Source organism: Peromyscus eremicus, unplaced genomic scaffold, assembly GCF_949786415.1.
Source record: "Peromyscus eremicus unplaced genomic scaffold, PerEre_H2_v1 PerEre#2#unplaced_811, whole genome shotgun sequence".
In the NCBI taxonomy this organism is placed as follows: domain Eukaryota; kingdom Metazoa; phylum Chordata; class Mammalia; order Rodentia; family Cricetidae; genus Peromyscus; species Peromyscus eremicus.
The window spans coordinates 72803-96642 of record NW_026735047.1 but is presented as its reverse complement, the minus strand read 5'-3'; the positions used below and the strand labels follow the sequence as shown (position 1 = coordinate 96642).

The following is a 23840-nucleotide window of genomic DNA, read 5'->3' as shown; positions in this document are numbered from 1 at the left end:
ATTTGTATGTGTGCATGTGTGTATGTGCAAGTATGTGTGTATGTTACATACAAGCATGCTATGGAATGTATGGAAGTTAAAGGACAACTTTTGGGGGACAGTTCTCTCATCACGGATTCTGGGCACTAAACTCAGGTTACCAGGCTTGTGTGGCAAGCGCCCTTATAGCTAAGCCATCTTGCCAGCCTAAAAGCTGTATTCTTAAAAATGTAACATTATTTCTGTGTGTTGCCAGGTCTTTTGTCATGAGCATGTACTAGCAGATGTGATATTCTCAGCAGCCTGCTCTGCTCACATAGGAGATTCTCCCTTTGGTGAGAGCCTTCACGTAAGTTTTATTCCAAGAGTGAGGACTAACTAGTGTTTCCTCATGGGGATAGTTCAACAGATAGGTCTGATAACTTCAGACAGCACTAAGCTAGGACTGGATCAATAATAAATTTAAATATCAGAAAATCATAAGATTAAATATTTATATTTCGCTCAGAGAGAAGATTAAGTACATCAGAGGAGAGAAGCAAATGAAAAGGGAATGTCAGAGAAGTGTAACAGGAAAACAAAGGGATTGGAGAAGAAGCAATGGCTAGTCTTTCATGAGTATGGGAAAGGCAAAAGACACAGCCTAACCAGACAGTCTTCCACTCTGTGAACAGAAAAGGAATAGTGTAAAGGCAAAATGACATACTGGGTCCTGGGATAAATGCTAACATAGTTTTTGTCTTAGTTAGGTTTCTATTGCTGTGAAGAGACGCCATGACCACAGCAAACCTTGTAAAGGGAAACATTTAATTGGGGTGGTGTGCTTGCAGTTCAGACTATTATCATCATTGTGGGAAGTAAGGCAGCATGCAGGCAGACATGAGAAGGAGCTGAGTGTAGTGGGTAGCCATTCCAGCTTTGATCTGGAAGTTCCAACCCCCATTGAGGCTTCGGTAACTGTCATGCCTACAAGGTAGGGCCAAGGGAGGACCCTGAAGACCCGAGATCCAGATGCGCTGCTCTCTTTGTTCCTGGACCCTGGACGGTGGAGGTTGACCGAGCAGAGCTCCAGAGAACACCGCTGGACTGTGATACACCTTCCCCAGACCCTGCAACCTACCTATCCCTTCATTTGTAAGTTACGCCACTAATAAACTTTCCTTTTAACTACGTGGAGTGGCCTTAATAATTTCACCAATAGCTGAGAGTTCTTACATCTTCTTTTTTTTTTTTTTTTTTTGGTTTTTCGAGACAGGGTTTCCCTGTGTAGCTTTGCGCCTTTCCTGGAACTCACTTGGTAGCCCAGGCTGGCCTTGAACTCACGGAGATGCACCTGGCTCTGCCTCCCGAGTGCTGGGATTAAAGGCGTGCGCCACCACCGCCCGGCGAGAGTTCTTACATCTTGACCCACAGGTAACACAGGAAGTAGTCTGAGACACTGGGCATGGCTTGAGCATATATGAGACTTCAAAGCCCACCCCCACAGTGACTCCAACAAGGCCTTACCTACTCCAACAAAGCCACACTTCCTAATATGCCACTCCCTATGAGCTTATGGGGGCCAATTACATTCAAACTACCACAGTCATTCATTATTTACTACAATTTTAGGCGAATTTTCTTATTCCCATTTCCCAGGCAGTATAACCAAGGTCCATGGAAGTAGCATCATTTCACCAAGGTCTCATAACAAACATGTATTTCCATAGTTGAAAGATTATACAGGATCAAAATTACACTCCTGGATATAATTACTAAAAAAAAATGGTCTTTTTCATTTTAACCTCTGGATGTGACTAGTTTAATTCAAACTTATCAATTTGATGATGATGAGCCAGATTGTCTTCTCTTGCCTTAATGAAAACTGCTTGATAAATTTTCAAGATTTTTGCAACCCAGAGGACTTCATAATGATAGTGTGCAATCAGTCACAGTGGGAATATTGACACCATGAAAGTTAGTAAATGCTGCAAATTAGACCTGCTGCTGCTATTTCCCCTGATAACCTATTGCTAAATAAATACCAGCGCACTACTGTTTGAGAGCCTTAGAGATGCAAAGGAATGACTCCCGTTTTACTGGTCAAGTTCTACCTGTTGGTTCTAGCTGTGATGAAGACTGTTGAGAAGGTTTCTGAGACATCATTTGTAGTTATCTTTCATAAGGAACACACCAAAAGGTTATTTATGACATACACACATAATTAAATACTTAGAAGCTAAGATGGAGGAGTCAAGAGTTCAAGGCCAGCATAGGTAACTAAGTGAGACTCTGTTTCAAAACAACAAAACGAAAAACAAAATCGTCCAAAACCAAGAATCGATGAAAGGAAAGTGTCTTCACTTATGCCATGTACTTATATTCCCTAACATTGCCTAATTTGAGAGATGAAGAAAAAGCCCCACAGAGGGAAAGTAACTTCGCTGAAGCCACAGAGTTAATTAGTTGTAGGACTGAGGTTGAAGTAGTTTGACTCCTAGTCCAGTGGTCTTGAGAGCTGGGGGAGCACAGAGACCATGGGGTTGAACTCTCCTTGATGTGGCTCACATCCCTATTAACCACATTTAACAGCATCAAGAAGTCCTAACGTGCTAATGACCACTACGTAGGAGTGCTGCTGCAAAGGGAATGTAAATACAGTGCAGAGCAAATGGGATGTGCTTTTGGCTCTCAGCCCACAGTGTTCCTGTCTACTCTCTGACATGTCTTCCTCCTGACTACAGAAACAACTAGCAACCTAAAGTGTGGAGTTTCTAAGAATCTTACACAACTTAGCAACTATTGCATTGTACATGATTAAATCACAAGATACAGAGATTATACTGGAGGGGTGATTTCATCAGAAAACATGATGTTAACAAAACCATGAACAACAACTCAAACACAATGAAAATTTGAGAACATTTATTAGAAATGTACCACCTCCAAATCATATTTTGTTCACTTAAAAACATTTCTTTCTTTAAAATTTTTTATTAAATTAAAAAAAGTCAGGGTGTGTGAGATGTGCACACATGTCACTGCATGGAGGTCAAAAGACCATTTATAGGAGTTAATTTTCTCCTACTCCATGACTCAAACCCAGGTTGTCAAGTTTGGTGGCAAGTGCATTCACCCCTTTACCCAGCTTACCATCCTGATTTGTTTTTCTTTTTAAAATTTGTTATTTTTATTTAAACACATGTGGGGGGGCACACGTTAGTATGTGCAGGTATGCCTGCAGAAAGCCAGAAGAGGGTGCTGGACTTAGAGCTACAGATGGCTGTCAGCTACCCACTGTGTGTGCTGGGAATTGAACCAGGTTCTCCTAGAAGAAGAAAAGCTATTTTTATATAAAGGTCTCACTATGTGGTCCAAGTTGGCCTCAAACTGCTGGAAAGTAGCACTTTCTGCCTCAGCCTCCTGAATAACAGAGACTACTAGAGTGGGCTACCATATCTAGCTTAAATACAGGTTTTTAGAAAGCCACAGTCTCATACAGCAGAGGATAACTCTGAATTTCTGATCTTCCTGCCTTTACCTATGGAGTGCTGAGATTATAGGTATATACCACGATATCTAATTTATGTGGCACTGGGGATCTAAACTTGTAGATGAGGCAAAGTACCATTAACTGAGCCACATCCCCACTCCTAAACATTGTTTTATGAGGAAAAATGTTTAAAAATCAACAGTGGAGGGTGGTAGCGGAGAGATGGCCTAGCAGTTAAAAGTGCATACTGTCCTTGCAAAGAACCTGAGTTCAGGTTCTAGCACGCATGTCAGGCAGCTCACAGCTGCCTGTAATTTCCACTCTAGAGGAGCCAATACTTAGTGTGAGCATACATACACACACACAGAGACACACACACACACACACACACACACACACACACACTCTTAAAAAAATAAAAAAGAAATCTTTTTAAAAATGAATCAATAGAAATAAGGAACAGGATGTGGGAGATCTGTAATCCCAGAACTAAGGAAGATGGGACAAGAGAATTTTGGATTCAAGGCCATCGTAGGTTATATAGTGAGACCTTGTCTCAAAAAAAAACCCACCAAAAAGAAAAAAAGAGATGTATATAGAATGGCAAACATTAACAAGTTTCCCTCACCTTAACCCTAGCATTCTGTTCTGTTTTGTAGAGATAATCATTGCCATCAGTTTCCTGTGTTTCATTTTGAGATATCTAATGGGTATAACAGTAAATATAGATCATGTTTCCCATTGTATATCACATGCATCTTGATTTTTTTCCATTTAAATAATGTCTTGGGGGTTATTCAATATCAGTATCCAAAGAACGTCTTTGTTACTTTTCATGGAAGATAGAGCGTTAAAGCCTCATTGTCACATAAATGTCTCATTTAAAGTTGTATCACACCTTGATACCAGAAGTAATCATCATTCAAACAAGAAGCTAAAGTAAGTTCACACTGACAAACTTGGCATGTAGTTCAGGATGATCTTGAACTTCTTATCTTCCTGCCTCTTGTGTTCAAGAACGGGGATTATAGAAGTGAGCCAACACCGCTAGTTTAAGAGGACTTATTTTAATATTTTGGATTTCCTTAAAGAAGGAAACAATATTTTAGAGATCACGTCAGTAAGAGAAATAAGCAAGTATATCAAAGATGTGCTAATAGAAGAGCAAATAATTCACACACTTGTCATGAAAGCATTTTGAAGGGCTTTCTTGTAGGAATAACCAACTTCAAATTATTTCTAGCCTATGATGTGGTTTTGTGTATGTCTGTGTGTGTGCATGTGTGTGAGCATAAAGGCCAGAGGTCAATGTTAGGTGTCTTCTTCAACAGCTCCCCAGTCCCCACTCCCTGTTTTTAAAGACAGGTTTACCACTGAACCTGGAGCTTGTTGATTTTGCTAGAGTGGTTGCCCAGCAAGCCCCAGGAATCCTCCTTCTCTGCCTCCCAAAAGCTGGAATTACAAGCATGTACTGCTGTGCCCAGTTTTACTTGGGTGCTAGGGATTAAACTCAGATCCTTGTACAAACTTTACTGACAGAGCCAGCTCCCCAGCTCACCCCTCCCCTCTCCTTGCCACTCCCACTCACTTTGGATTTTGAGTCAGTCTCCTGGTATAACTCAGCCCGGCTTTGGATTTGTGATCCATGTCCTCAATGTCATGGGGCACCATCACTGGTAGCTTCTAGTCCCAAGAACACAGCTATGAAATTGGCAGGATGTTGACCTGATCATTCCAGTGGTATTCTGAGAAGTCCTTCATGGGATTTTAGACTAGAGAACACAGGTTTAGCTCTTTGACCATTCAGTAAGCATTGAATTTCTAGTGTTAAACCCTTGCCTATTTAAAGTATCTGCAGTGAATTCCATTTCCTGCACTTATCCTGGAATATAAAAAAAAAAAAAAACCGAAGAAGTAAGTTTGGGTGATGGAAAAAGAAGGGTACACAAAGGGTTACATTTTGGGACTTTTTAAGTCCCAACCCCTAGTATGTACCAAGTAAGTGCTGAATCCTCCTACTTTGTACTAAGTGCTGGGATAAGGTCTGACTTTGCTTTGAGATAGGATAGGTAGCCATGTTCGCAAAGGGAGGAGAGATCAGAATGAGAAAGCAGCTGAAAGGGCAGCTTTGAAGAGAAGAACAGGGCCTGTCTTTAGGTCTTAAACCGAACAGTCACTGGCAAGTGTGCTTTCCATTTTCTGCACAACATATTCATTTATGCCATCTCATTTCACACTCCTTTTCCTTCCCTCCCTTTCTGGGTAACATGTGGGCGCTTTCCATATGGCAGGCACTTTGCATGTATTTTCTTTTTAAATTTTGGAACATCTTATAAAGTAAGAACTATAGTTAGGCCCATACCTTGCCTGATATCTGAGGTCTCACGGTTGTTAAATAGTAGTACTCAAACACTTATTTCTCATCTAAACCGTTCATTCTTAAGGGATGATAAAGTCAGAATTTCAGTTCAAGAGACAGTGCATACTTTTATAAATGAGCTTTTGTACATGTGTATACTGTGTGTTAATCGTATTTACCCTCAGACCTCTGTCTTCCCTTCTTTCACTCCCTCTTCCCACTAGTCCTCTTTGTTCACCTTAATATTTTACTTTCATGTCTATTAATATACATAATTTTATGTATCTACAGAAAAATCTAGAAGCTACATTAGAGAAAACATATATATTTGTCTAAGATGGATTTAATTCACTTAATATGATTATCTTCAGCTGCATCCATTTTCCTGAAAATGACATGAATTCATGAATTCATTCTTCTCTATGGCTGAAAAAGTTTATATATATACTTCCTGCCTGGCTACTGGACAATCAGCATTTTATTTATCAATCAGTCAGAGCAACACATTCACAGCATCCCCAGCATCCATCCATTTTCTTGCAAATGTCATTTGCATTCCATTGGCCTTGAGCTTACTATGCAGCCAAGGATGGTCTTGAACTCTTCTTGATCCTCATGCCTCTACCTTCCAAGTGCTGGGATTACAGGTATGAACAATCACACCCCCAAGAAAAAAAAGAAATCTTCCCTAATTCTCTTTTTTTTTTTTTTTTTTTTTTTTTTGGTTTTTCGAGACAGGGTTTCTCTGTGTAGCTTTGCGCCTTTCCTGGAACTCACTTGGTAGCCCAGGCTGGCCTCGAACTCACAGAGATCCACCTGGCTCTGCCTCCCGAGTGCTGGGATTAAAGGCGTGCGCCACCACCGCCCGGCTCCCTAATTCTCTTAATTATTATTATTATTATTGTGTGAGGGGGAGTATGGGAGTATATGTACACATCACAGCATCAACATGGAAGTCAGAACTCTATCTTTATATGCTTTCCAAAGGATCAAATTTAAGTCACCATGTCACTTGAAGGACAAGCACTTTTACCCACTGAGCCATCTTGGTGGTGTTCACTTGTGTGTGTGTGTGTGTGTGTGTGTTGTGTGTGTGTGTGTGTGTGTGTGTGTTGTTTGTTGGGTTGGGGGGGGCTGCGTTATATGTATTCAAAAGAGAGACAGGAATTCACATAGCTTAAGCTGACCTAGAATGCTGGAACTATGCTGGTTTTGAACCTGTGATCCTCGTGCCTGTCTCCCAAATGCAAGTGCTGAAATTACAGGCCTGGGTTACAGCAACAAGCAAAAACATAACAAAACTCCCTCTTAGTAATTAAAATATTTTATCCACATCAAAATCCCCAATATGAGCTTTAAAGCTTAAACACCTCTATTATATTACTATATGTCAAATCTTTGTTCGTGCTCAAAAGCTATGCACTAAATCCTGAGATTTCCCCCCACCCCCGCACAAATGACCTAAGTCAGAGCCTGATTTCATTGACACACTTGCACTCCCCAACAACAACACTTCCTTTAAAAAACAGAATGTCACTTCCTCAGTCCAGAGGCCAGAAGTTCCTTGATTCTGATCTGGGGAGCAGAGACAGGAAACTCTGGTAAGCTTCTGTTCCCCATGGCCAGCCACTAGTGCAGCTGACAGAGGGCCAGGTCTGTTGGGAGCTCCCTTGATGCACTGCAGCTGGAAGCAACCGCTCACTTCCAGGCTGTGGGAGTGATTTCTCAGAGGCCAGCACTCCCAGGCAGCGGAACAAGGACGTTTCTTGGCAAGTGAAGAGGGAGCCCATGGGAGAACCTGCACTCCTTTAACGGACTTTCCGTTTCTAAACTCCTCGGACTACCCCAACCTCAGATCCTGGCACCACTTTGTTCTTTGACCTCGCTAGGCAAAGAGGAGGGGGGTGCTCCCCCCCCCCCCAATTGCCAGTTTCTCACCTAGAGGGGACAGCTTGTCCCGGCAATTTCAGTAAACACCATCGTCTAGCACCACCTAGCAAGTCAGAACCATGATCTCTCCAGACCCCAGACACCAAGGGCTGCTCAACACAAAACTCCCGGCCAGTTATAGCGGACCGAATTGCAGTGTCACCCCGTGGAGCGGACGACCGCGCGGGGAGTTGGAGGGGGGGGGGCGATGGGGGGGGGGCTGTGAGAGACATACGGAATAATGGGAAAGAACGGGGGGGGGCAAACAAATGAGTCACTTAATACAAGCGCTGCACATGCCGCTGACGCTGCTGGTGATGCAGCGGCCGCGGACTGGAAGGAAGCCGCCAGCCACCGGGGAGGGGCGGCCGGAGAAAGGGACCCGGAGAGGGGCGCGGCGCCTCGCCCTTTGTGGGCCCCGGGGCCGCGCGGCTCCTCAGCCTACCCTTCGGCTCGGGGTGACTCGTCCCCCGCCTCAGCCCCGGGTGGTCAACTGTCCGGGTCGCCCGGAACAACCGCTACAAACTTCGGCACAGCGCGGAGTTCCCGGCGAGGCCGGCGCCGAGCAGCGGCAGCCGCGGAGCCGCAGCCCCGACCTGCGGGGGCCCCGCCCCTCGGCGGCGCACCTGTGACCGGTGTGCGGCGCCCCGCTCGCACCCCGCCGCTCGCCCCCTCCGAGGCCGCGGGGGGCCCCGACCCGCCGCGCCCGGCCTCTCTCAGCGCCCCCACCTCGGAGGCCGCGCGGGACGCCCCTCGTCCTCCCGCCCGCCCGCCCGCCGGGCCGCGCCCGCTCGCCTCACTCACAGAGCGACTCAACTTCTTCTCGGGGGGCGACTTCCTCAGCCAGCCGGTGCACACCACGTCGCCGCCGCCGCCGCCGCCGCCGCTCATGTCGCCGGCTGACTGGAGCCCGCCGCCGGCTCGCGCGGACAAGGGCGCGGGCGCGGGCTGCTGGGTCAGCCGGCTGCCGGTGCGCTGATCGCGTGGGAGGGGAGGGGCCGGGCAGCCCCGGGCGAGGACGAGGCGGCGCGGCGCGCGGGCCCGGCTGCCTGCTGGATACCGCCCGCCCACAACCGCGCGCGCGCACACACACGCACACACGCACGCGCACGCACACGCACACACGCACACACACACGCACACGCGCGCGCGCACACACGCACACGCACACACACACGCGCACACACACGCACACGCGCACACACACGCACACGCGCACACGCGCGCGCACACACACACACGCACGCGCACACACACGCACGCACACACACACACACACGCACACACGCACACACGCACACGCGCACACACACACACACACACACACACACACACACACACACACAAGGCCAACCCTAGCAGGGCGCCTCAGCAGGCGGGCGCTCGCCACGCCCACAGCCCCGTGTGCTCCCCGAGGGCAGCCCTCGCAGAGGCCAAGGATCCAGGCTTCAGACCCTACAGGCATGAAGGCCGGGAGGACGTGAGAGCTGTCTGTCGCCAGCCGGTGCGCCCTCAGGATCTTGGCTGTTTGTTTTTTTGTTTTTTGTTTTTGGTTCCCTCCCACCCCCCAAGCCTTGAGCTGCAGGCGGGGTCGTGAAGACCTGCTGCTGGCTGGTGCTGGTGTTGGTGCTAGGGCGAGTGAAGGATAGAGACTGTCCACCCTAGATGGAACACTGATCCTATCCCCCCCCAACCTCCGACACACACACACTCCCACCTCCTAGGGTCGTGTGGGAAGAGATCCAAGGGCTGCTCCAGTTTCCTGTCCATTCCCACAGTTTCAGGTTTCAGTAAGTCCGATTCTGGCTGAAAGGAGCTTCCTGCTTCCCTGCATGTTAACTCTCACCGCTCTAGGCCAGAGAAGGAAACAGACCTACTGTGTGCTGGGAGCTTTTGCATTCATTGTTCACAGTGATCGTGTTCACTCACCTACAAATCGATTAGGCATTAATTTTGCCCATTTTACAGATAGCCTGAAGTCTAACAGCTGACTCAATGCAGCCGTTTCTAATCCAGGTGTGTTGGAAGGCCAGGAGGGCGATCGTCTCACCTGTTTTTTCAGGGTGATAGGTTTGCTATAATGCCTGCAGATCAAACATGGGGAGGGTGTGTGTGTGTGTGTGTGTGTGTGTGTGTGTGTGTGTGTGTGTGTGCTTATTGCTAGGAAACAAAGTCCAGGTGGCTCTCTCCCATATTGCCTCTGGAAAAACCGAATCCAGTAAAAGGAAATTCTAAGAGTTGCAGAATGGAGGAAGCAAAAATTAGTCAATGTATTTCATAGTGAGTTGAAAAGCAAGGCGGTGTAGAAGAATAAGAAACTGTGATTAAAAAAAACAAACTTTCAGAGTTCCTACTCATTTGCTTAGGCAGTGAGATCTCTCATCTATAAATATGAACATAACGATCTCTTTTTCACCGCCTTGTGTTGAGATAAAGTATAAGGAAGCACACACGGTAACACCAGTGCTCCAGGGGGAGGCGTAGGAAAAAGAACTCTTTGAGTTCTTTTTTGAACTCACAAAGCACCCTTACAAACAGCATTAAGAGGAAGCTCTACTCTAGTTTCTCTGGGAAGTTGCTTAGTAACCCACTTTATCAGTGGGGAGTTGTGCAGCTGAGGGAGGAGCTGGAGAAGCAGAATCTTGCGATGCCTTCACAGAACCTTAGTTTCTGGATATTTTATTCATTTCTCTGTTTTGGTGCAGCCAAGCTAGTTGTTTTAGATAGCTGAACATCCTTTAGTCCAGGAGATTTTGATTGGATTGGAGAATTCTTCAACCATTTCAATCAGTTTTTGAAAACTAGTCCCTACCACGTGCTTAGCTTTGCTAGGCACCCTGGGAGGTGAAGAGACCACTCCCCTTGCCCTCATCTTTTTCACTGACCTTCAAATAGCCAGTGTGCTGCTGGATGGAATATGAAGCCGGAATGCTTAGGCTATATCTGGGACCATATCGTCCTTGACTTTTTAATTTAGGGATTAAGCCACCAGTAGAATTATGGCCATTTTAAACTTCTGGCTCCCAGGACCTTAAACTCTTTGTGAGACATAAATATCAAAATACTTAGTCTGCCAAATCAATCAGGAGGCAGTGTCTCCCAGTCAAAATAGAGCAACCCTGACTCCATTCATGTCTGAGTCATGGTGCCAAGTCTCCAGGATTGCAGCCTGAGAAATCTGCAAGGATTGGCTGCCTCGAGGGTTTGTGATAAAAGTCAAGCAGACCTATGCCCGATCCTTTCCTAGGAGTGTAGGAATACTTATCTGAGAATTATAGGATTCAAGACACAGGCTGGGAGACTCTTCGGTTGTTAGTTTGGGTTGCTTTTGTTTAACAAAGACCTGTGTTGTTATTTGTGAGTCCTCATGGAAACAAACAGAAGTCTGGTGTTTTGTGATCAAAGGCAGGAAGGGTCTTGAAACACAACACTTACAGAGCATGGGTTTTGGGAAGTCTTCTGAACACCCTGATCCTTCCGCAAAGCTTAGAGAAAGGGGCCGTGCGTAGTGCTCCAGCTCTCCTGCCCTGACTTTCACCCTCCCTTTCTTATCACTGGCTGCACAGAATGAGCTGCACACAGCAAGCAGGACTGCTGTGGGGGGGTCTCTGGCTCTGTCTTCAGAGTCTCAGAAGTGTGCTAGGTGTGGAAACAGCCCTTGGACAGAACGCTCCTGTCTGGACCTTTACTAAGTCCTTTCCACTCTCTCTGGTGTCCCCTGCCCCCCATCTCCGTGGGGGGAAAAAAGGAAGACAAATTATATGAATGATTTATTTACATGAAAGTGGGCGCCATCTATCGGAAATAGCTGGTATAACAGCTGCCCCCTAAGCCCTGTAAGGACATGCTTCACTAGCTTGTAATTTAGGCACTTTTGATTAAAGACCACTGGTATTTCCTAAGAGGAATTAATAGCCAGCCCCAAGAGTTCTTTGGGACATTAATCCTATATTCTCATTACGTTCCCAGGAAATGACCATTTTTGGGGAGATTAAAGACATACACATCTTGGGGGTGGGGGTGGGGTGGGATCATAGGGGTGACACTACCTATGCCTTGTTTCCTTTCTCCTCCACAAAGCCTGGACTCTACTAAAGGGTGCAGTGTGGCTTTAAATGCTATCAATGGCAGCCTGCATGCGTGCCTGTCCCAAAGTTGAGGGTTTGTGGCCAGCAGCAGGTGCATGGCTGGTGGAAAGATCCCAGGAATGGGTTGGGAGAGCTGGACAGAGCTGTCCTCAACTGCACACCAGGCTGGAATGATTAATACCATTCTCTTCGGGCTTGACGTCAGTGACTGGCCCGCTAGTCGGGTTGGATGACTGTGTCCTAGACCTTCTGCCTTTTTTCCCCTTCAATTTAGATGATAGGTTAATTTCAGAGCTGAGTGCTGCTGTGAAAAAGTCAGTGTGAGCAGATGAGCCATCTCAGCTGCTGAATTTCAGGACACGCACCTTTGGGGGACAGTATGTGCTCCTGGTTGCTTTGAGCCAACTTTCTTACCCACATTAAATTACTCTCTTAGTTACCTGAGGCTAAGGATGGAGGGCTTAGGCTGTGACTAAGACCTAATTGTACTTCCTCTCTGTCGATGTTTGATAAACTTCTTTGAAAAGTTTTCCAATTTCACCTTTATTAATAACCGGAACCAACCAGACATGGTGGTACATGCCTTTAATATCAGCACTCTGGGAGGCAGAGGCAGGCGGATCTCTGTGAGTTCAAAGCCAGCCTGGTCTATAGAGTGCGTTCCAGGATAGCCAGAGCTACATAGTGAGCCCCCGTCTCAAAAATCAACCAAACAAACAAACCACAAACAACAGACCAGTGCTATATGTTCTGTGACAGTTAGCCTCGTAGGACATGGCATCAATAGTGGTGGGCGTGACAATGTTATTAGAGTCATAAGCTGAAGATCTAGTCCCTGGCAACCTCAGCAAGCTACGGTCACCTGTCCTTATATACCAATAAGGAGACACTTAATAGTGAAAAGCTGAGAAAGAAAATTTATCCAATGTGGCCATATTGAGAAATAAAAAGTGTCAGTGACCCATGCCCCTGACCCCAGTTCATCCTTGTGTGTGGGGAGCGCTGACTTAAGGCTTAGGTTTAAATAGAGGGCAAGAGACATACATAACTAAGCAGTTCTGGTCAAGGTGTGGTCCTGTCTATCACTGACCCATCATTGTCCTAGCTCCAGTCTGTCCTGGAAGTTGGTCCCCTGAATTGTCAGAACTGTATGGAATCTGTTCCTAGGAAGCAAATCCTTTCTCTGACTAGCACAGGGCTTCAGCCTTTTCTTTCCTCCAGCATGAAAGAAAACTCTGGAGAAAGTGTGTGTGCACGCGTGCGTGCGTGCGTACGTGCGTGCGTCCATGATTGCGTGGTTCTTCATTTTTTAGTAGTCTGATAGCTGGAGGAAGGGATACACATCTGTGTTTCTTTAGATATCCTTTCTCTTGCCATGGTGGTCAAAGCAACATCTCTCTGTTCCACAGATCCTGCTGAAAATCCAGTTGTCGCCATCTCCTAGAAAATACTGAGTACTATGAACAAAGAGCAGCTCCTTACCTGCTCCACAGAGAAGTAGCTCAAATTAGACCTTGAATACATGTCAAGACCCATTTCCCTAGAGCTTACCACACTTTCTTTACTGCAAATACTTAGCCAGAGTTGCGAGTTCCTTGAGGGCAGGAGTCTATCTTAATTTTTGAGGTCAGATACACAATATATGGGCATTCTATATTTGTTGTGAGATCAAAAGAATCCATCCTTAAAAGGATGACAAGTAGAACTGTGGACTACTGGAACACCCAGAATACCAGAGAAGGGTCATCCCACCACAGCCACCGGCCAGGCCAAAAAGGCTGAGCAGATTCAGGGAATCCTGAAGTTGTCCCCCTGAAGATGGCTATAGAGCTGGGAGTGTAGCTTACTTAGGGCTGGAGAGCTTGCCTAGTTAACAGCTGTAACTCTTGGGGAATTTCAAATTCTTCAGTTCCTTTGACCTTTTGATTTCTACCCTGAGGCTCCAGGGAGCTGACTCTGTTCACCTTTGGTTTCCACATCCAGCCAGTCTGGTCGACGCCTGATTTCTTCCTCTCTGGGACTAAGCACTGAATCTTTCTGGTTATCTTGACTCTGGCTTGACTGACAACCCTGCAGTTCTAGCACTAAACTTCTCCCCCCATACAACACTAGAAAAGTAGGAGAAATCACATCCTGATTTTAAGTGGTTCCATCGACTATGAGCAGAAATCCTTCCGCTAGGCATGAAGGTTGACAATTCTTGTAATCCCAGCACTCAAGAAGCAAAGGGAAGAAGACTGCTGTGGTTGGAGGCCTAACTTAGGCAGAAATTCCAGGCTGGCCTGGACTATGGAGTCCTCTGCCCACCTCTACAAAGGAAACAACCACTTGCCCCGCAACACAAGCTGCATTGCGTACGATGTGGGTCTGCGCGTTATAGATCTGCTCTTTGGTTTTGTAGGAGAGTCAAAGGCCTCAGGTATTTCTTCCCAGGTCCCCAGGATGACTGGTCCAAACCTTGTGAGGAGCTGTGGAATGTTTTAGAAACTGGCTCTCCAGTAGGGAGGAAATGGCTTTGTAGTATCTGTCAGTAAACATTCATCCACCACCCACCCATGGACCATTTCAGCTATCAATTTAATGTCAAGAGATGCACACTAATACACCATTATTTAGTATTTCCAGCCTAAAGATATGTAACATAAGTAGCACTAACATAATAGTGTAACGAAAAGTCAAGAGCAAATGATGGCTTGGGGAGTATGTATGCACCCGCTGCCTCTTTATTAAAATACCTGGTGTCATGTATCCAAGGCCTTGAACTCTAGTTGAGGATAACCTTGGTCTCCAGTACCTCCTTCCTTCACTGCCGGAATTACAGATGTGTGTACCACCCTGTCCAGAATATTCCATTTGTTATTAAGATTATTTAACTGCAGACATACATGACTCAGTGTTTTGAGACTCCATTTCTTAAAGAAACAAGTTTTCTTTTTGAGATAGGGTCTCACTATGTAGCCCTGGCCCTGTAGCTCTATTGTCTTAAACACAAGGATATTTGTCTGCTTCTGCTACCCAAGTGCTGGAATTAAAAGCATTTGTCACCATGCCTGACCACTTTGTATGTGTCCAAGGCACATTCACTGTTGTAACACTTTTCAGAAATTCATTCTTTTTTTAACAGATGAACTATATTCCACTAAGTGGATATACCAAATTTTACTTACTTGTTCATCAGCTCATAGATATTTTAGTTATTTGTATTTTAGGCTATTATGAAAGCTGTGATGAACACGTATTAAATGTTTTTAAAGATTTTTTTTCTGTTTTGCCTGCATGTATATGTGTGAACCACATGTGTCTGGTGCCCATAGAGGAGAGGGCATTGGATCTCCTGGAGCTGGAGTAATGAATGGTTTTGAGCCACCATGAGGGGTCTAGGTAGGGACTAAGTTCTGGTCCTCTGAAAAAGTAGTAAATACTCTTAGCTTCTGAGCAATCTTTCCAGCCTCCCCCACTCCACCACCACTTTCTTTTAAAGACAGGGTCTCCTTTTCATGATGGTGGCAGCCATCAGGTGAGCCAAGATGGGTGCATACAAATACATCTAGGAGCTATGGAAGTAAAGCAGTTCGACATGATGTGCTTCCTCCTGAGGGTCTGCCCAGGCAACACCTCTCACGCTCTGTTCCTCACAGGGCTAGCAGCCCCACCTGTCCAGATAAAGTGCATAGGCTGGGATATAAGGCCAAACAAGGTCATGTCATATACAGGATTTGTGTCCAAGTGGTGGCTGCAAATGCCCAGTTCTAAGGGCGCGACTTATGGCAAGCCTCTCCATCACAGTGTTACCCAGCTTAGGTTTGCTGGAAGCTATCAGTCTGTTGCGAAAGAGAGAGCTGAAGCTGGACACTTTGAGAGTCCTGAAGTTGGGTTTATGAAAATTCCATCTATAAATTCTTGTAGGTAATCCTCATTGATTCATTCCATAAAAGTAATAGAAGGAACCCTGCCACCCTGTCCACAAGCACGGAGAGATGCGTGGGCTGACCTCCGTGGACTGCAAGAGCCATGGCCTTAGAAAAGTGCTGCAAGTCCCACTACACTATTGGTGGCTGCCTTGCATCCTGGAGAAGGCGAAATACTCCCCAGCTCCACCATTACGGCTAATGCACACAATGTTTGTAAAATTCATATCCAATAAACAATTTAGGACAGAAAAAAAGGGAAAGAAAGGCAGTGTCTCACTATGTAGCCCTGACAGACTTGGTGCTATGCATTCTAGTCTCAAATTCCTGAGAGATCTGCCTGCCAACTGCAGAGGTTGAAGGTATGCACCACCATACCTGGCATGCATTGCAAGCTGATGGCAGTGAGAGTATGTGGCAGAAACTCTTCACAGCACAGAACCAGGAAGGGAGAGTGGAACTGGAATGGGGTGGGGGTGGGGGCAGGTATAGTCTTCAAAATCCTGGCCCTAGGGACCTACTTTTGTCAGCTAGGCCCCACCCCTTAAAGGTTCCACAGCCTTCCAAATACCATCACCAGCTGTGAAATAAGCATTCAGAACCCGAGCCTGTAAGGGACATTTCAAATCCAAACCATAATAGTAGCCCCAGCGGGTCTGGTCTTTTCAACTTTTAAAAAGTATTTATTTTCATATTTTATATGTCTGACTGTTTTCTTGAATGAGTATATGTGCACAGGAGCCTAGAGAGCCCAGAGATGGTGTCAGACGCCTGGAACCGAAGTTACAACTTTGTGAGCCACCATGTGGGTGCTGGGAAACAGACCCCAATGCTCTGCAAGAGAAGCATGCGCTCTGATCTGCTGAGCTTTCTCTCCAGTGCCCTGTCCAACTATTTAAGCACTGCCGGATTATTTTCCATAGTAGCTATATCTACCTGCAATGTATGAGCAGGGTTCCAACCTGTCCACATCTTCTCCGATACTTACTTTTCATTTTTTACGACAATTTAAATATTATTTAACAACCAGCTTTAAGATAGTTTACGACTGAACAATCCATTCTCATCACCTGGCACGAGCCAGCTCTAGCACACCACCGCTTGCAACCTAAGGAAAACCCCACCTTTTCTCTAGTCAGGTTTTTGTTCACAATAGTGTGTTCAATGGGTTTGACTTTCCTTCTTACGCTGTTTTTCCCCTTACAGAAAATTAGACAAAAGGTCTTGGGTCGGGGCTGGAGAGATGGCTCAGTGGTTGAGAGCACTGGCTGCTCTTCCAGAGGTCCTGAGTTCAATTCCCACATGGTGGCTCCCAACCATCCATAGTGGGATCTGATGCCCTCTTCCACCATAAAGGTGCACATGCAGATAGAGCACTCATATACAGAAAATAAATAAATAAAATCTTTAAAAAAAAGGTCTTGGGTCCCTTCTCTTTGGGAATGGAGATGATTTTTAACTGCTGGACAAGCCACAAAGTTTTCAGCTCCCACCAAGCATTGGAGAGAGAACAGAGTGTTTTCTCTCACACATTTGTATTGTGGAGCAAAAATAAACCCCAATCATATCTTCCTGACACCCAGATGCATCTTCTGGATGAGCCCTCAAGCAGTTGCTGCAACAGGGCAAACATCTGTGGTCTGTTTCGACATAATTTGATGTAATCAGGGTTAATTTTGATGATATAGTAACCCTGAAGACTTTTTTTTTAAACTGGATTACTGTTGGGTCAACAATCATGCGGCATTACATTTAGTGGCTGAAACAAAAGCCAGAATTAAAACAGCTTCCGGCTCAGCCCCCTTCTAACCGACAGCTCCACGGGGATTAGACATATAAAGCATATTAAACACAATTGACTAAAAAAGGAAAGCAGTTGAAGTCCAATGACATGCAAGCATATCTAGGGTCTAGTATATCTCAGAAGAACTGGAAATTCGTTTGTTGTTTTCTTTTCCTAGAGTGGTTAGAAATATGTTGGCAGCAATTGTAATGTAATATTTTCATAATGTTCTAGGGGAAAAAAAACCTCAAGATTTTCCTCTGAAATTTCTCTGATCCAATCAATGAACTTAGCAGTTAACAATTCCTGTTTTCAATAAATGTTTTTTAAATTGTTTGAGATGGCACGCTCTGGCATACACCAGGGTTGAAAGAGTGTGGTGGCCAGGTGTGATGGCACATGTCTTTAACCCTAGCACTCAGTAGGCAGAGGCAGGTAGATTTCTGTGAGTTCCAGGCCAAGACAACATGTCAAGACCTTGTCTGATGATGATAAATGTGTGTACAAAGCCCAAAACATATAGTTCCTGAAGGTAGAATATTTAAAGATAGATGCTGTGGAAAACTATACAACATGCTGGTTCTTAAAAACCTCTTTCATCCAATGGATAGTTCCAGAATACCTGATCCCTGTCCAACCTCCTCTGTAAGTAAGCCTCATGTACTTGTTCTGTTTTTGTTGTTGTTCTATTTCTTGTGACTTAGGATATTAAGAATCCTAAAAAGCGAAGAAGACACTTACCTCTTACAGCATCTTATTTATCAGGAATTCCTCATCTAGACAATCTCCTGATTAACATAAATTCTGGTGTAACATGTGAGTATCAACAACAACAACAACAACAAACACCTAAATAGAAAAGAGAATCCTCGCCGGGTGGTGGTGGCGCACACCTTTAATCCCAGCACTCGGGAGGCAGAGGCAGGTGGATCTCTGTGAGTTTGAGGCCAGCCTGGTCTCCAAAGCGAGTTCCAGGAAAGGCCCAAAGCTACACAGAGAAACCCTGTCTCGAAAAACCAAAAGAAAAAAAAAGAAAGAAAGAAAAGAGAATCCTCTAAGTCACGCAGTCTAGTGACCCAGAGCCTCATGCATGCTGGGCAAACACTCCCCAACATTACATTCCCAGCTAACCTGTCTTCCTTTAACAGTAAAAGCAGATACCCATCTTAAGTTTACTTAAGCTCAAATGGGCGAATTTATTGATAAGAAATTGAATTATAATAAAAATACTTTTTTAAAAAAAAAATAAGAAGGGTTGGAGAGATGGCTCAACAGTTGAGTACTTTCTGCACTTTCATTGGACCTAATATCCACATTGAGCAGCTCACAACTCCAGCTCCAAAGAATCTGATGTCCTCTCTTGGCCTCCACATATACCCACACACGTGTGGCCTACACTCAGATACACACATAAATAAAAACAAAAATAAATCTTTAAAAAACAAGAGCCTCCCCTCTAAGTACTAACCAGGGAGAAAGCTGGAGAACTGGCCCCGCCCCTTGCTCATCTGTGCAGAGGGTGAACTAGCCAGGGCGATCCTGGAGAGCCCACCCTGGTGGTGAAGATGAGGAGAGCTGCTAGGCTGACCAACCCTGAGAGTACCCAGGCCCAACCCAGGGTTATGTGTTGGCCCCCCCAACATCTACCCCATCTGTGACCTGCTAGAGCACGGTGTGTGTGTGTGTGTGTGTGTGTGTGTGTGTGTGTGTGTGTGTGTGTGTGTGTTGTGAGCACTGTCATTTCTTTCTCTGACCCTTGAGACACTTAAATGAGACAGGTCCATTCTGGGTAGGTGTGTCTATCTGTTCAGCAAAGGCTTCAACAATGTTTGCTAGGAACCCATTGGCTAACTGGAGAGGGTGAGATGGGGCAAAGGAAGTGTGTTTTGTTTGGCTTTGTGTTTAGAGACATAGTCTTGATGTTCCTCTCTTGCTGGGTTGTTACTATGTTGCCCAGGCTAGCCTTGAAATCATGGCAATCCTGTGCTTTACCATCTTTAGTGCTGAGATTACAAGGTGTCCAATACCACGGCCAATTTAAAATGTTTTCTTTTTATTTCTTTTGCAATGCTGGAGATTCAACCCAGAACCTTGAACATGCTAGGAGCTCTATTACAGAGCTACAATCCAGGCTGGAAGGACAGATTGTTACTCAGTAGATATTCTAAAGGAAAAAACAAACAAACAAACAAAAACAAAACTCCACTTTTTTTAGGGTTTCTTTAAAGACAGAGTCTCTTGTAACCAAGGATGATGGTAAACTTCTGGTCTTCCTGTCTCTACCTCCTGAGGGCTTCTGGATTATAGACATGTGCCACCATGTCTGGTTTTATGAGGTCCTGGGAACTGAAACAAGAACAAATGCTCTACAACTGAGCCACACCCCCAGTCCTGCTCTTTCTTCCCCTGCACCCTTCAGAGTCTTGCTATATAGGTTCTCCTCAAATTTGTGGCTAATATTCCTGGCTCAGGGTTCTGAATATTGGGATTATAAGAATGTACCACCTCAGGCCTGAAAAATGTAATAGGTGTAAAAAAGCAACTCAGTTTTTTTTTTCAGTGTCTAGTTATCTATCATTTAAACCTCAAAAAAAAACCCACTTAGAAAAGCATGCACTTCTTTCAAATAAAAATATTATGCTTATATCCAAATATACATTACATAGGAATGGTTATTTATGTGAATGGCATCCAATTCTCAGTAAGGATTTGCCGAGAAACTACCACCTCAAGTGCAGCAGAAGAACACCAAGATGAACAAAGACTAGTTTCTTGGAACTTCCAGATCCTTCTGAGGAAAGAGGTGGGCAGATCTCTGCAGCAGTATCAGAGCACTGCTCAACAAGAGGTGTGTTCAGATGAAATCAGAAGTTATTCACCACCTCCGTGGGGACGGAAGACATATCAACTCACATTTCAACTCGCTTTTGAGTCATCAACATGGACAGGCAGAGCAGCCAATGGACATGTGTTGAATTAGATGATTTAAGTAGTAACCGCTTTAAACAGGAGGCAAGAAACTTGTCTAGAATTAGAGTAAGCTTGGAGAAAATCATAAGCTGAAAAGTGTAGCTGGAGAGCTTTTCTCTCTGGGTCCCACCAAGTCCCGCCAGTCCCGGAGCCCACTTATAAAATAAACACACAGACGCTTACATTATTCAAACTGCTTGGCCATTAGCTCAGGCCTATCATTGTCTAGCTCTTACTCTTATATTTAGCCCATTTCTATTAATATATACTTTGCCACGTGGCTCGTGGCTTATTGGTACATCTTGCTTGTCCTGGCGGTGGCTCCAGGCAGTCTCCCTCTCTGCCTTCCTGTTCCCTCAACTCTCCTCTCTGTTAGTCCCACCTATACTTCCTGTTTGGCTACTGGCCAATCAGTGTTTATTTATACAGAGCGATATCCACAGCAGAAAAGCCTCAGCAATTTCATCCCAATCCCTCTGAGTTTGCCTCTGAATTTCTTTCTGCTGGATGATATTAACCAAATACCATATGCATGGCACATTGTTAGGCCCTGGAGATATAATGGTGAAGCAGTACAGATCCATTCTTGAGAAGTCACCTGCCAAGTCATTGTATTCAAGAAGCAATGCTAGGAGAGATGTCACAGAAATCACCTTTAGAAACACAGATCATAAAGACAGACTATTAGTTGAACCTCCAGATTTTTGTCTGTTTTGAGAGCATCTCACTATGAAACCTCAAACTAGCTATTCTCTTGCCTCAGCCTCCCGAGTGCTGGGATTTCAGGCATATACCACCAGGTTTGGCCCATTACTTTTTAAAAACATATTTTTTTTTAAATAAAAGAGCCTCATGTAGTTCAGGCTGGACTTGAACTCATTATGTAGCTGAGGATGACCTGGAACTTCTCATTCCTCTGCATCTACCTCTTAAATGATGTGATTATAGGAATGTACTACTATACCTGGTTTATGCAGTGTTGGAGATTGAACCCAGAGTTTCAAGTATGCTAGGCAGGTACTCTACCAACTGAGCCACACTCCCAGACTCCAATATTACTTTCAATTTCTGTTTTGATCCTATGTTTTTTTGTTTTGTTTTGTTTTGTTTTGGTGTGTTTGTGGTCATTAATCAACCAACAGCCCATTATGGCTTTTTAAAATACTAACTGGTACTCGTTAGTACCTAGAAAAATGATAGAAGTTGTTTTGAATAAAGTTGACATGTCTAGGGGTGCTGGCATGGAAAAGGAAGGGGAAGCACCTGGACACTGATGCACTGCTAGTCTAAGAGGAACCAGAGTGTGAGAAAAACACATACACAGAGAGGAGGAAATATGGGACAAGTGTTGGAGGAAGAGCAATGTGGGGTGAGAGCTATTGCAAGCTGTGATGCCAGGGTCCCCGGGGGTATCATTCTGCAGGCTCGCTTTCCCATATTTCACATAGGTACATAAAAATCAGCTTAAAAGTCCAGGGAACAAATAGGCAAGGTTGCATATACCTCTAATTCCAGAAAGTGGGAGGCTGAGGCAGGTTGCCCCAAGTTTTGAAGCAGGCCTGGTCTATATGTCCTGGCTGGCATGGGAAGAACAAGTCTCAAACAACAGCAACAACAGAGAATACAGAGGACAAATCCTTCTTTGAGTAGGACATTTGTATAGTTCAGTATCCTTTATTATACACACACAGACTCAAAACCCCTCTGAACTTTTCTCAGTGCAGAGTTAAACTCTTGCTCACTAGTTACTTGAGATGACTGTTTCAGAAAATTACAATTATGGGCTGTTCTACCCCAGACATACTCAATCAGTTTAAACAATAACCTCTGAGAAAGACTGTATGAACTGGGAGTCCCCAAGATGAGCAGGTGTGGTGATATTTTGCTTGTGCTCTAACAAAGCTTGCCTGGAGATCAGAGTGTGGAGCTAGCCACTAGTTAACCATAGAGGCCAGGAAGTGGTGGCACATACCTTCAATCCTAGCACTTGGGAGGAAGAAGTAGGAAGACCAGGAGTTCAAGGCCACCCTGGGCTACATGAGATTGATCCAGTCTAAAAGAGAAACAGAGCCAGGCGGTGGAGGCTCATGCCTTTAATCCCAGCACTAGGGAGGCAGAGACAGGAAGTGATATGGCTGGGCAGAGAGAGGAATACAAGGCTGGAGGAGACAGGAGCTTACCCCCTTTCAGGCTGAGGAGTTGGTGGAGCTGTGGCTTGCTCCTTTGTCTCTCTGATATTTCAGCATTTACCCCTATATCTGACTCTGGGTTTTTATTATTAAGACCAATTAGAATTCATGCTACAAGTGCGCATTCATAGTTATCTCTATCCAGAGAGTGCATTACTGGGTGTGGCCCAATGAGTGGTCAATAAAAGTTTATTGACCTGAACTGAGTACTCAGAAAGACTTTAAAGGAAAAGCCACAGAGAGCCACTGCCCTGAAATAACTGATTCTGCCTTTCATGTATACAACATTTACCCATGAATCAAAACCTAACGTTCAAAATTTTCAATGTATTTCCTCATAACCTTACTAGGTATAAAACTTGATTTGACATGAATATATAATATGTAATACACACACACACACACACACACACACACACACACACACACACGTTAGTTAATATAGGTATGCTTTTATTTTTAATTTTGAAAGAGTTTCCATTAAGGGACCTTACATTTGGGTGGTGCTTTCAACTTATGAAAGCCTGCCATATAATCTCACTGTTCTCCCAACACTATAGGAGTTGTACTCTTACTTTGTAGGTAGCTTGTAGACTTCAGATTAAATAACAAGCTGAGGGTAACACAGCCAGAAAAAAATGGACTTAAACTAGGGTCTTCTACAACTAGGACCATTTCCTTGGCACCAAATACTCAGAAAATGTTCTGGCGGGAAATTTAACCCATCCGTTTCCCAGTACAAGATCCTGTAATTCAGAATACAGCAGGTAGTAATTACATTTACAGAGATCACTGACCAGACATATGCTAACTGTATGGAAACCAGGTCTTGCCTTTTATTTTTTGAGACAGGTTTTTTTCTGTGTAACAGTCCTGGCTGTCCTGGAACTCATGTTTTAGACCAGGCTGGCCTTGAACTCACAGAGATCCACCTGCCTCTGCCTCCTGAGTGCTGGAATTAAAGGCATGTGCCACCACCACCTGACTCAGGTCTTATCTTTTAAGGTACTACAAAGAAAATGCTATGTATTAGTGGTAATCTTCAGTGGAATAATGTGGTGTGTTTCAACTCTGTCTCATGCTGTGGGTAAATGACCTATGGCTGGCTATATTTGTCATCCAAAAGTGAAGGAGACTGGAATTGCTTCGGCTTCCTCTCAAAG

The 23840-nt window shown here is 44.8% G+C and overlaps 1 pseudogene; it reads left to right on the top strand.

The window, feature by feature from the left end:
- The first annotated feature begins 15354 nt into the window (after positions 1-15354).
- On the top strand, positions 15355-15937 carry LOC131901959 (large ribosomal subunit protein eL15-like; annotated as a pseudogene).
- Positions 15938-23840: the final 7903 nt, after the last annotated feature.